Raw genomic sequence first — 13,938 nt, 5'->3', positions numbered from 1 at the left:
TTTCATTGGCATGCTGTCTCCCAGCTTCTGTTCCTTCCTTCACATGACCCTGTGAACTTACTGGTAGTGATACTGTGTGCAGTTCTCTGTCTGGAATAAACTACTTCAGGGAAGCCTCCCTCTCATTTGCCTTTAGGTACTTTAATAATAAAAACAGAATAAAAAAAAAAAGACTAGACTTTGAGTGATGCCTTGTCTGTCCCTCTACTGCAAGGCAGAAACTTGATGAACAACTATATTTCTTTGTGGACTACAGTGAATTTACTCTTTAAGCTGACTACTTGTTAAGAGAATCTTTCTCTCTCAACTAGCTTGGTCTTTCAACCAAAATGTTCATGTCAAAATAGAAAAATTAAAAATTATAACTCCTTCCTTTTTCTTTCAGAATACTTATGAATCATCTTATGCACATCTGGAACTAATTAGAGGGTGTGATAAAGCCAAAGTCTATTTTGTTTTCGTTAAATGATGTCTAAATAGCTGTAAACATTTCTTTGTCTTGTCAGGATGGTGGTACTGGAATTGATTTTGGACATCACTTCAGTTCAAGGTTGAAGTTAAAAGGTCTTTTTGAGGCTTAGAAGAAGCAGGTGAGTATAGGTCAAGCATCACAAATCTTTGAGTATTCATTTTTGCAACTTTCTTTTGTTCTGGAATTGCTGTTCTTGCTTGCCAGTCCATACTCAAATAGCTGATCTCTGCTTCCTCTGATTCACTGAGATGTATGACTGCTTGTATTATGAGTAGATAGCATAGAATATTTAAGTCACGTAGGCTTTCCCTACATGCCTTTTCAGCACCTGCCAGAAAAGTAAGTGAAAACATGGTTCTCTCACCAAGGTCTCTTGAACCCCAGAGTTAAGTTTCACTGTATAGTTTCATTACGTCAGCTGCATTAGGAATACGATAATTAAGCTAATTTGGTTAGAAAATTCTTTTAGACTATATTTGTATAAATATTTTTTGTAATAAATGAAAAATTTAAAAGGCAAGATTAAATAGTAATGAATCCCTGAGTTTGGATATTCCTAGTTTCCTGAAACTGGGAAGATCTCTATTCCATTGGTATCCAGGAATATTCCATCATGTCAAGGACCATGAGTTCAAAGCTTGTTTGAACTGCTTTATGTGTTAACAGTCTGAACCTGCCTGTGAAGAAACACTGTTAGTGAGTATAGTACCACCCTGGGACTTGTCATGCCTGCACTGAATACCTTGCTTTGCTCCAGACCTTCACAGCTATCTTGAGTGAATCATGTAAAACTGGATATCAGGTTTTTTACCTTGGATCTGGAAAAGGGCATTCTGAAGGAATGAGTGTAAGATGAGAGCTTACGCAAGCCACTCGCATCTATTTCAGATTTTTCATACTTGCTATTTCAACAAAGAATTAATCCATATGTTGGGTGTTGCAGTTGTTTACATTTTGCTTTTCCTACAGGGGTAGAAAATTTCTTGAGAATACTTCCAGAATTTTTCAAATTCAAAATTTTAGGCAATATTTTAATGTATAAATTGCAAAATATGCTCAACTGGTACCTTACGCTAAATTGTATAGATACAGATTTTATCAGGGTACAACAAACTAACTCACCATAATAGGAACCAGGCCCAATTGCTTCTATGTACACTGCTGTTTCCAAAGTAAATATGTATTGTTTCCCTGTATGCCATGTGCAGTAACTGCTAAGGTATTATGAAATATTCAAATATACCTATATACTCCCTAATATTGATATATCCATCTTCATGATCTGATGGCTCAGAAGGACAAGAAAGAGAAGGAGTTCCAGGAGGAGTTAATGATGGTGAGAGTCATTAGTGCTGAAACTATGTTTATAACAAGTTTTCTAAAGTTTCACCCTCTGGGAGGAAGCACAGACCTTTGTAACCTAATTCAAAGCAGTGCAAAACAAGACCATCCTGGTATGTGTTTCACTGTCTTTACCCACTGGGTAATAGGAAAGGAAAATTCCTTTCTTCCCATTTAATTTCACCTTTTTCGAAGGACTTGAGGCACTGGCCTGAAGCGTACAGTATGAATATGGTGAAACCATAAAAAGAAGAAAAGATACAATATTAATGTTAGCAATGTTGTAAATCAAATAATATACAGCACTATACAGGGAAACTGTAGACATTACTGGCATCACATATAAATTTGTGTATGGCTGTATGTTAATATGTAGTAATATATTTGCAAAACAATGTTTTTTCTTACATTACCCAATGGAGAAAACAGTAAAAAAGGTCAGATTCTTTGCTTTCTAGGTAGCAATGGAAATATGACTGGATTTCTGTCACATATTTATACACATATGTCTGAACAGTGTAACTTGTCCATAGTAATACTAGATAGTCTCTTCATAGACAGTGTCAGTATTTTTAAGAACTGTGTGGTTTGATAGAAACTGTGTAGTAATTGTGTGGTAATTGAAATCTGGTGAGCCAACAAGAGATTTTTATTTTTTAAAGGATGTTTTTTTCTGGAAATTTACTATGTTCTATACTAAATAATGTCAGAAATGTAGTAATACTGACTTATGCATCTATAATAGCTTGGCAGTATCATTTTATTGAATTCCAGTATGTCTGGAACTTAAGGCATATGGAGGAAAGTAACTGTTATTCTGTTTCCTCCATTATTTTGTTCCATAACTTTAAGTTAAATACAATCTATAAAAATGCTTTCTGTAAAGAGAGCCAAAATCTTTTGGCCTTTTTAGCACTGGTGTCTATTTCTTGCAGTATGTGAAAGTGGAGAGGGAATGTTTTTGTAGTCCATGAGGAAATAGTAGTGAATTCTGAATGCTAGTTCTTCGGTATGTCTTTAGAGTTGATAGTTTTTTATGGCAGGACACGGTGTCTTTGCACTGATTGAAAACTGGGATTCAGTCATAAAAGTAGTGATAGAAATACATAAAAATGCATTCATGAGGACATTTTTAATTAACAGAGAGAAAAATTCTGTTTGCTTTTTATCCTGTCTTTCAATAGACCACTTAACTGTTTAGGAGTAAGTTTTAAAAAACTGAGTTAGAGTTGGAAAAACTGAAACCAAGACAAAAATCCATATTGGAAAAATGCAAAAGCAGAGAAAAAATGTTCCCTTTTTGGACTGATGGCTTAAATGGACACTTTTGGGGACTATTAGTGGTACAGTTACATCTGGATTTTCCGAGTTAATTAGGCTTTGGAAAAAAAGCTAAGGATGTCTTCTAAATATGAATATTTTCTGTGTTAGTAAACTGAATTGTAGTTGTGGTATTAATTATTGTTAAACTGATCTAGCTCTTGTGTCCTGTATTGGCGATTTGTGGAAGAAGAGACATTGTGCTCATTCCGGTTTCTTCCTGGTACTACAAAACTTTAAAGAGCATTACTCATATACTCGTATTGTATATGCATGCATTTTGTATACCTACCAAATATTCAGTCTCTATATAGATGTGTTTATTTTGCATAGGGCAAACATAATCATATTGTTAGATTAGTACAAAAGTACATCTCATGTAGTTATCTTGCAGCTGAACTGGAACTCTCTCAAGAGTTATGTAAGGTCTCATTGCTGGTGATCATGTTGATGACCAACATGTGAAACATTTGATGTACAAGCCATTCCATCAGCTGGATAATGGATTGGCATTAACTTTGTCCACGAAGAAGGCTAACCCTTCCACATGTCTGGTCAGAAGGCAAATAAGTTTTGATACTGCCGTAGGTGAAGGGGAGGAGGATATACAGCATAATGCTGAAAGGAAAAGATGGTATCTGCTTTCCAAGAAGTAATTGGATGGGGATTGATGGGCTTTGTCTTCAATCTGGTTTCCACCGGGAAGAGCCTGAAACATAAACAGTACTTTACATTTTAATGGAATTGTATTAGAACAGAGACACTGTTTATTGTAGAATTTTGAATTATCTTTCCAGGGTGATTGTGAATAGCTGTAAATTACTGATTTGGGGTAACCTGAAGGCAACTTTTGTCAAAAAGTAGTTTACATTGATAGAATCAAATTCGTGGCGTGGAACTCTGAGGTAGTAAATTTTTGCTGTGATTATACAAAGTATCAAACTATGGATTTAAACTGGCCGGCTTTTCAATTCAGCTGAACATTAAGTACAGTCTTAATGGTCTGATTTGCTGGGAAGAGCACTATTACAATAATCTGCTTTTTACAGCCCATATCAAATATGAACTTGCATCACTTATTACAAAGTTTGTGCTTTGGGAGATATTTTCACGGCATCTAGGAGTGATGCCCCACATTTCTTGGAATTAGTCCTTAATGATGCTGTCTTCAGAAATGAGTTATTGCTCAAATACACTGATTGTTTTGTGGTTTCTAGCACAGAAATTTTTAAGGAAAAGCTAGTTGAAAACTAGCTAGTTGATGTTTTTTCAAGTAGTTGTATGAAATGAGGAGAGATGGTGTGCATCTTAATAATTTTATGATTCTTTTTTCTATGTGACATGAATGAGAGAGGTGAGAACTCTTAATTTTTAACTGAGCTGAATACAGGTTTCTAAATGTGGCCTGCTTGAGAACAGAGGACCATTACTGTAGTTGTCATGTAAAATAAAGTTGGAGTCTGAAGCTCCTTTTTAGCTGTCAGCTTTATTAAGGAGCTACTGGTGTGTTGAACTAGGCACACGCATTATATAAGCAGTGTATGGTAGTGTCTAGGGAGAATTTTCTCCCTCTTCACTGCTGCTTTATTAGGTCTCGCTCACTCATTCACTGTTGCCCTGTCTTACTCCAGCTTTCTGGCTGCAGCTCACAGCACAGTAGGTCTAATGTAGATTGACGCCTTTGCCAGAGGACTGATTGAAACTTGTGTCTCATAGTTGCTAATGCTCACTCAACCATTTTATTGAAGATAAAGTAAATAAAATAGATTGCCATATGAGAATTCTCTGAAATCAAATGGAATAATTTGACAGGTTTAAGCCCATGAAAAAGCCAAAGCATTGAAACAGATGGGAATACTTTTTATGCACAATATACCAGGAAAAGGTGTCTGCTGGATTGATGTTAAACTGTTAATGCCTTTTACCAAAACTATAATTGTTGAAAATATTATCATCATTTCCAATGGAATTTCCATTGGTGTTTAAATTGTTACTTCTCTCAAACAGAGGAATTTTTTTTAAATTTAAGAGTAATGGATATACTGATTTTATTTCTTATTGCTTCTGATTCTTGAAGAGACTGGTGATGGATAACCAGTCTCTTAAAATTTAATTTAAAAAAATAGTGTGGTACTACTTCTAGAGTACATTGCAAGATCTTTGAGATTAACTGAGGATGAGTTTATTATTTGAGAAAATAATTCTGTGAAATAATGCAAAATAGATTGTTTTTATAAAACTTTTATAGGTTTTTAATAATCACTAAGTGACATAATTTTGAATATTACAAGTAAATTTGCTAAAATAAGGCTTCACGTTTCTAAAAGTACATATGATACAGTACACAAAAAATATGAACTGCTAAAGCTATTGTGACAAGCTGTTTAGAATAATGGTCAACAAACCCTAAATATTCTTTACAACACTGTTATTTTATAAAGAATTGCTGTAGATAAGCAGTGTGGTATGCCCGTGTTATTTTTAGAAATAATACATAATAATAAGTGAGTTAAGATGCAACAGATAACATATACCTCTTATTCTTTTGTTTGGATAACAATGAGTATTGGTCTTTTTAGTCACACTAGTGGGTTCCTTCTTACTAGTTGGACCACTTCTTCAAGAAAGCAAGACACCTGTTTTTTAGTTTAGTACAATAAATTATGTCAAACTCACTTAGAGTTAAAGAAAATAAATAGAAAATAAGTTAAAAATATATGAACAAAGTTTGCAGATGCAGCCTTGGTTTTCCACCTTGAAAACACAGTCATTTAAATAACAAATATATTCATTTTGCTCTTTTCTTTATGTTTAAACAAAATCTGCTCTTTTTTTTGGTGTTAGATATCAATTATATTTTATTTTTTAAAGTTAAGAAATTTATTATAAGAGATTATGCCATTGGTACTGAATGATGGGGTGTTTGTGAGATTTCACAAATACTGGGTTTGAAATAAATTATGAATGAGCTATTTGAAAATGACTTGCAGGAGTGAGTTGACAGACTGGAAAATCATAGTAAGGATGGATTTCCAGATTAACTGTTAGCCAGAATACACAGCTAGTTGTGCTGATGTGTGCAGTGGCAGGGACAGTGCTGGTCAAAATCATATTTCCAATATGATTGTGAATAAATCTAGGAAATGTGAATAATATTCTCAGTTTTTCCCATCCTGGTCATATTTTTAAGAAGGAAAATTACTCTGTTGTACTTATGATGCAGAGCACTGGCACCAGCTGTGCTCTGGAGAGGTCTTTTCTCTTTTCTGTTGTTGCCATGCTGATGACTGTGTGTGTCTGGCCAAACTCTTAATGCTCTCACAGCGGTTCCAGACTTAAAATTTCAACAATTAAAAAGCAAAATTTAGTGACTGTGATGCCAGCAAGATAGGTCTTCCCATCATCCTGAAGGAACCCTCTTCTCATTCAATCTATGGTGCTCTTTCTGTTAGTGCAATAGGATAAAAGGGTCATCAACAGCTTTGTCTTTCTGTGGGAGGGACTAGAGGAAGATACAACTCTTCCATGAATCCCTGTTTTAACCCTTTTGCTTTCCTTTTCTGCTTTCTATGAAATGAAGCTCTTAGAAAGTGTTGTCCTTCAGAGGAGGCAACAGAGAACATTAGTTTAATTAGATTGTAATTATATACATAGACTTGCTTCCCCTCACAACCCCCCCCCCCCGGTAGGAGATCCAAGACAAAGAATCACTGCTCATTTCTGTGTTATGAACTCTTTTCTACCTCTCATAGGTTTTTCTACTTAAATTGGAAAGCCTTACCACAGTTTTTGGAAGAAAATGCTGAGACCAGTGAGTGCTCCAACATAGATTGATTTAGACAGAATAAAAGCTAATTTTATGAAGAGAAATAGAAAACTCAACAGTAGTTTACTTTGGATTTCTATAAAAATTAAGGAAACCAAGTATGGTTTCCTGTATGTCTCTGAACAACTTATTTGTGCTGTTTTTTTCAAGATGGTCTCTTATTTGACCATATCTGAAGTAATTCTGAAAGGCTGATTTTCATGTTATTGTTTCCTGTGTTTTCCAGTAACACAATAAAAGAAATGATCTATATTTTTGGGATGCTTTCGAAGTTACCTTATCCAGAAATCAGTCCGTGATAAATGTGATGAGCTAGCTATTTAAAATCCTTATTTTAAAAAAAAATAAATGTAGGCGATAAAGAAAGCCATTCAGTACAAGTAACTGCATATGGAAGAAATAACAGCAGATCTAATTCCTGAAAATAAATGGGATCTTGAAAATGGAATAGATGTTTATTTGATTGCTTTGAGAGTTAACCTCCCTAAAAAGCTGATTTTAAATGAGTTTTGTATTTGTAAGTGGTGCTTGTTAACTGTCTTGGGGAGTGATTTCTTCTCTCCTCTGGAAAACGCATTATGGGATCTAGCAAAGAAAGAGGTAATGATTTTTTTTTTTATGTGGGCACTGTCATCTAGGAACTGGACAGAGATCACTGTGTCTTAGGAACTGGGCCTCAGAATTTTTAATGTAGTCTGTAAAACAGCTATTTAGTGGTAATTGTCAGTCACAGCCTACAGGAGATAGGTTTTTACTGGTGATTTGACGGGGAAAACCGTGCTTAACTGCATCACATTTTTTTACAAAATTCAGCTGGTCATAGTGTAATTTTTTAAGGAACTTTTACTGTTTTATTCTGAGCTTGAGTCTTCTAGAGAAGCAAAATAGGTCATGTTTTGTTTCATATGGTGGTTCTGGTCCTGCATCGAAACATATGCATATAGATTCGAGTACCTATATGAAGATTCAGTAAATTATGACAGATCCAGTGAAGGTTTTGAAAAAGAAAATACCAGGCATGTAATCTTAGGCTGCAAAGTTACAACTGCTTGCTATGGTTAAACAATATCTAGTGGCTTCTCAAGAATACAGTGTAGGACATGGTACATTAGCATGTACAAAATAGAAATGTAATTCTATAATCTATATACTTTGGTTAAGTATAGTTTTATACGTAACTACACTAATGGGAAACGGACTGTAATTTTAATTCAGTGTTGTTATACTTGAAGGAGAAACTGAATTAAATTTGGTTTTAGATCTGTTGAAATACATATAAATGTTCCTGTGCTTCTGTAATTGAATTTGCAGCCTAATATAGTTCTGTATTATTTTGGTGAAGTTAACTACTAAAATTAATAGTAGTTAACTTCTACCATTAGTTTTTACTTTGTTTTCTGTTTGCTGTAAGATATATTTTCATGTCATAATACAAATCCAGTGCTCTCTTTCCATCACTTATTAAAGAATTAAAACAATAACACACACAAAATTTCTACTCAACCCAGTCAAAGGCTTATACTTTAGTTTTAGGTAGGTGTACGTTTTCTCAAATTTGTTCATCACTACTCATTTAAAAAAATAAGTTCAGGATTTTGTAATCTTTGCATCATCCTCCTATCAGTACTTCTGAACTGGAATTTTGCCTCAGACCAGTTTCTCTCTACTGGTTAAGAGGACGAAAGGAATGAAAGCATTATTATTTGTTTTATTTTTACAAATAAGGCTGATATGTTGAACTGAATTACTGAAATGAGTGGAAAAATATTTAAAGGTTTCTCTTATGACAGAATAATTTTCCACTTGCTTTTTGAGCAGTAGTGTTATAATGAATGTGGAAGGTGAGCATGCCCATTTGTAAATCTTTCTTCTTCACTGCAGGAGTATTAGACTCATCATTATCAATTATCCTTTTAATAACTAAAGCACATAATTATTTAATGAACAGGTGCTGCAGTTCTAGGTATCTTTGCCCTCTCTCAGAAATTCATTATTGCCCCAACACTAAAACTTGTGTTTTCTTCCTTTCTTCTTTCTCTTCTTCAACTGTCCTGGTTCCGGCTGGGATAGTTAATTTTCTTCCTAGTATCTGTGTGTTGGATTTAGCATGAGAATAATGTGATAACACACTGATGTTTTAGTTGTTGCTAAGCAGTGCTTATACTAAGTCAAGGACTTTTCAGCTTCCCATACTCCGACAGCAAGGAGGTGCACAAGCTGGGAGGGAGTACAGCCAGGATAGCTGACTGAAACTGGCCAAAGGGATATTCCATACCATACGACGTCATGCTCAGTATATAAACTGGGAGGAGTTGGCCGGGGGGCAGTGACTTCTGGTGGGGGACTGGCTGGGCGTCAGTCAGCAGGTGGTGAGTGGTTACATCACTTGTTTTTCCTGGGTTTTATTTCTCTCTCTTTTTGTTATTTTTCTTTTCATTACCTTTATTACTATTACTACTATTATTATTACGATTATTATTATTATTACTACTACTACTACTACTACTACTACTACTACTACTACTACTACTATTATTATTTTAAACGGTTCTTATCTCAACCCATAAGTATTCTCACTTTTACTCTTCTGATTCTCTCCCCCATCCCACCAGGGGGGAGTGAGCGAGCGGCTGTGTGGTGCTTAGTTGGTGGCTGGGGTTAAACCACGACATCAACCTGTCACTTTCAAAAAGGAAAATGGAAATTAATGTGGAAGGGATCCCCAGCTGATGCAGTGGAAAATCCATAACAGTTTAAACCGTGTTACTTGGCTTTGCAGAAAAGTTACTTAGGAGTGCTGGCATGGTTGTTTTGCCAGCCCCTGAGTGGCAGCAGGCAGCTCTGGCATTGGGAAGGTAACAAACGGTGGCGGAAGGAGGGAGAGGGCAGGAGCATCCTTAGCTGCTGCAGCTGTTTGCTAAGTGAGCATATATTGAAGGCCTTGAGCCTCCCCAGAACATCTTTTCACAGGTCAGTGTTTAAATCATGTGCATAGTATTCTCCTAAAATAAGTTTGATCTGAGCACCTGTTTATTTGGTTTTCTAAGGGCAGTTGTTCTGTTGTGGAAGTCCTGCAGTTATTTACTTTCCATTATAAACGATAATGGAATATTCCAGTTAGTTACAGTAAGGTAACATTTTTTGCATGTTGAACTTTTAGAAATTTTGCATGTTGAACTTTTAGAAATTTTGCATGTTGAACTTTTAGAAAAATGAGTATTTGCTCTTTTTCTGTCTCTGGAAGATTTGCTGAATGCTGTACTTTTGGGCTATACGAGAAATGGAGATCTGAGGAAGTATTAATGTTACTGCAATCTTATCATTTATATTCTTTTAATTTTGCAATTCAGAAATATTTTTAGTTCAAGGTATTTTAAATTTATTTGATTTATTAGGCCTGAAAAAGCTATATATTGGATTGATTGAATTTATTTGATAGGACAGTGTTTTGAAGTTATTACGTTACAAACTTGAATACCCTGTCCAATACTTAAAAGATCCCAGAAGATAGAGCATGTGATTTAATTACCTCTTTTTCATTTTGCGAACTTGACCTCTGTTCCCAGCCTCGAGACAAAGAAAGACAAAGTACTGTGAGCAACTGGCAGTTGATATTAAGAAGGTATCCTCCACATCTCTCTCGCATCCCATAGTGACAGCTAGTCCTCAGCATGGATGTGGGACTTCCCCAGAAAAATTCTGTTCTTCAGCTGGCAAATTCATCTGCTGCCTTACTTTTTTAGATGCCTTGTAAAAATCCTCTCTCTTTCTTTCAGCTTCTGCCCCAGAAACCTCTCTTTTCTGGGTTAGCTCTAGCTGTGCAGAAGCACCTAGGGCAACACAGGGATACTGGCCTCAGTTGACTAAGGTTGGTTTTTGGGAGTGGCCAGTTTGCTCTTCTACAAGACAGAACTGTAATATACATATAGGCTGTTACTGGGTGTGTTGTTTAGTTATTTCAGATTTTGATTGTGTGTTTGTGTGATTGTATGTTTGTGAAAGCTGACTGAATCTGTCCCAATTTGTTTTTGAGAAAAGACATTGAATATTTTCTTCACAAGCTAGTAAAGATTTCTTCATTTTCTAGGAAAATAACTAGAGGAAAATCCTAAGACATTCTTTAATATTTGGGATCGGAGTCTATTTTGGCAATGAAGGCTGATGATAGTTTGCATGAAGACAGAGGGATTTATTCTTTCTAACAATGAAGGCCATGATTCATGACAACCCATAAGGTTATGCCGAAGTCATATGGGAATAGATACTGTCTTTTCTAGGAACCCCATGTTTCATAGAGGTGTTGGAGAGAAACTTTTAGCCATTGAGGCAAGTGATTTTTACTGTATTGGCAGTCTGTAGCAAAAACCATCTTTGCTGCATCTTCTGATTGCCTTTGCAGCTGCCAAATTTACAGGCAAAATACAAAACCTTTCATGAGTTTACAGTTGTAGGGGACTTCTTTATTAAATATTTTGAATTTGTTTCTAGTGTCAAACATTTAAGTTATTACTATATGTTAATAGATAAAATGTCCAAATTAATGTGTAAGGTGATGAACACTGATAGCATCTTCAAACTGTTGAAATGGCCTGTACTCATCCTCTCATAAAAAATCAGATTCCTACAACTATACAGGAAGTCAGGAGGTTTATTTTAATTGCTTGGTGCTTTGGTATATTTTAGATTTGATCTATGTGCTGTTCCTTTCCCTTAATCCAATAACATTGCTTGTTATTTGCACTATACTGGTGAGTGGCTACTTCTCTGAAAGCTTAACAATTAAGATTCTAATAGGACTGTAGGATGAAAGAACAATTTCTCTGTGTATTCAAACTGTAATAATCTAGGAATGAAAAGTATGTTATTTAATTATTTGGTTTTGCCATGTAGTATTATAGTTACTGTTAAATATGACTTTTGTATTGCTAATATAAGAAAAGAATTTAAAAAAACAACAAAAAAAGGTTTGATCTCATTTGACCTTTCTGACGTTCAGTCAGTTAAAAGGTTTGTAAGACGTTTAATTACCAAATGGTATGATCATTATTCATCTCATCATTTGATATATAATGTCAAGTGAATTGCCTCCCTGGAGTGCAGTGTGTTTCACAGATCAATAGATTTAGTAAGAGCTTGAAGGAGAGCTTTATACATTCATAGGAAAAGTATATCCTCCTTGTAAAATGGCTTATGTAGTTATTCTGTGAGCTTTACAGAGTTATTGTTTTATTTACATCTTAGGAATACAAAATCCTGTAACATAAAGGTATTTATTAAAATATTTTAAACTTCTTTATTGGAATTAAAAAATATTGCTTCTATCTTACTCTATGTAATAAAGTAGCTTTAAAAGTCCGTCCTGGACAGCTTCATTCAAATCTGTTAAATTAATTATACTTATTACAACAGATTTTTTGTTTTGACACAGCACAACAAACACAGTATGACAAAAGGCTGTCTAAATACACTACATGATTGCTTAAACAATGCATATTTTGGTTTTCTGCATTTTTAAATGCGTGTGGTTAGTTTTAACTGATTTGGGTTGTTGTTTTTGGTTTTTTGGTTTTTTTTGTTATTTTCGCTTCATTGATTGTGTCAAGGATATTTATGCACACTTAGAGAGAAAAAGATAAAGCTTGTCCTCAATTGACTAATTTAATACCTATGCATTTACAAAAATTTTATTACGGATTTTTTTTAATTAATTGCATAAAGGATAATTACATATAGGATACTTCGTGTTTACTTAGGCTTTTAGAAGTGTATTATATTACTCTTATACAATATAGATGAGCCGTCATATAACACCAGGTATTTGAGCACGCCTATCTGATCTCTTACCCTTGATGGAAGGGTTTTCCAGATGACTAAAAGAGATTTCTAGGAGAGTTCAGGCACTAGCATTTGGTGCTCCTTTTTTCTGTGAGTTTTAGCTGCTTGATTTGCTCTCTTGACTTAGCAGCTTTCTGCTTGAAAAGTAAGAAAATAAAAACGTGTTTCTTCTTTAACTCTTATATTAATGAGGGTAAGCTTTTTAGCTTAAATTTAGGCCTTGTTGTTGGTCCTTGCATCCGTCAGGCACTGAGGAAACTGTAGTTCAGCTAAGCAAATCCTCCTGGCTGTGGGACAGAAGCAACATTTACTTGAAAATTCTACTTCCTTATTCATCTGTCACTTATAACCCATCATCTACTCAAAGATTAATTTGAATTGTGAACAATATCTAAGCTTCCTTAATCCCTTGCTCTTGTCTTTTTTCTTGAGCTGCTGTACTGTGACGGAAAGGCCATAATTCTGAAGCTTCTTATTCCTCAGGCCTATCTAAAGTAACTCCCATTGGGAGCTGATTGATGTTTTAGCAAGGAAATTTTTACCTGTTTTTGAGAACAACCTGGAAAAATTGTCAGGAGGCTTTCACACTCTTAGATATTCACTGTGTGGAATTCTTGTAAATGTAAAATTTAATTTGTCTGGGCTCTTTGCACCAGCATTGTTCAAGGTCGGATGAAGTTGCGTGAAGTACAGGAAGTGTTTCTGAGATTTCATTCCTTTCTTTGTACTCACAGCATTTTTCACCAAATCAGCAAATCAAATAATACCATTATCATTAATAATTAATATAGCTGGGAAATATACCACATTCTTCTTTTTACTTATTTTGTGAATGACCCCTGCTGCCACTCTTGCTTTACCACTTCCTTGATTTTTTTCAGGAAAACACTAATTTAGTAGTTTCCCCTCTGCTAAGTGATGCAAATACTGCTTCTTCAGGCATTCTCAGTAAAGGGGATAGAATTTAAAAAGAAATGCAGGAAATCTGCAGGGTTTTCTGCTGAAGTTGAACATCCAAAGACCTTTTTGTCAATGGGAACACTTAAGCATGATTAGAATAATTAATGTTGGAATTCTGTAGAAGCATCAATTGTTTTGATGATACATTCATCTATGGCTTGACTTGACAAAGTTTGAGCCATCA

At 34.9% G+C, this 13,938-nt stretch overlaps 1 protein-coding gene across 1 annotated transcript in view; it reads left to right on the top strand.

The window, feature by feature from the left end:
* The first annotated feature begins 522 nt into the window (after positions 1–522).
* Positions 523–13,938, top strand: part of FOXP2 (forkhead box P2) — a 300,347-nt gene continuing 286,931 nt past the window's right edge. The window contains exon 1 of the mRNA XM_075491561.1: positions 523–590. The gene's annotated coding sequence lies outside the window, so the exon portion shown is untranslated. The remainder of the gene's footprint in view (positions 591–13,938) is intronic.

Source organism: Mycteria americana, chromosome 1, assembly GCF_035582795.1.
Source record: "Mycteria americana isolate JAX WOST 10 ecotype Jacksonville Zoo and Gardens chromosome 1, USCA_MyAme_1.0, whole genome shotgun sequence".
Lineage (NCBI taxonomy): Eukaryota > Metazoa > Chordata > Aves > Ciconiiformes > Ciconiidae > Mycteria > Mycteria americana.
The sequence above is the reverse complement of the archived record's forward strand: the minus strand, read 5'-3'. Positions and strand labels throughout refer to the sequence as shown.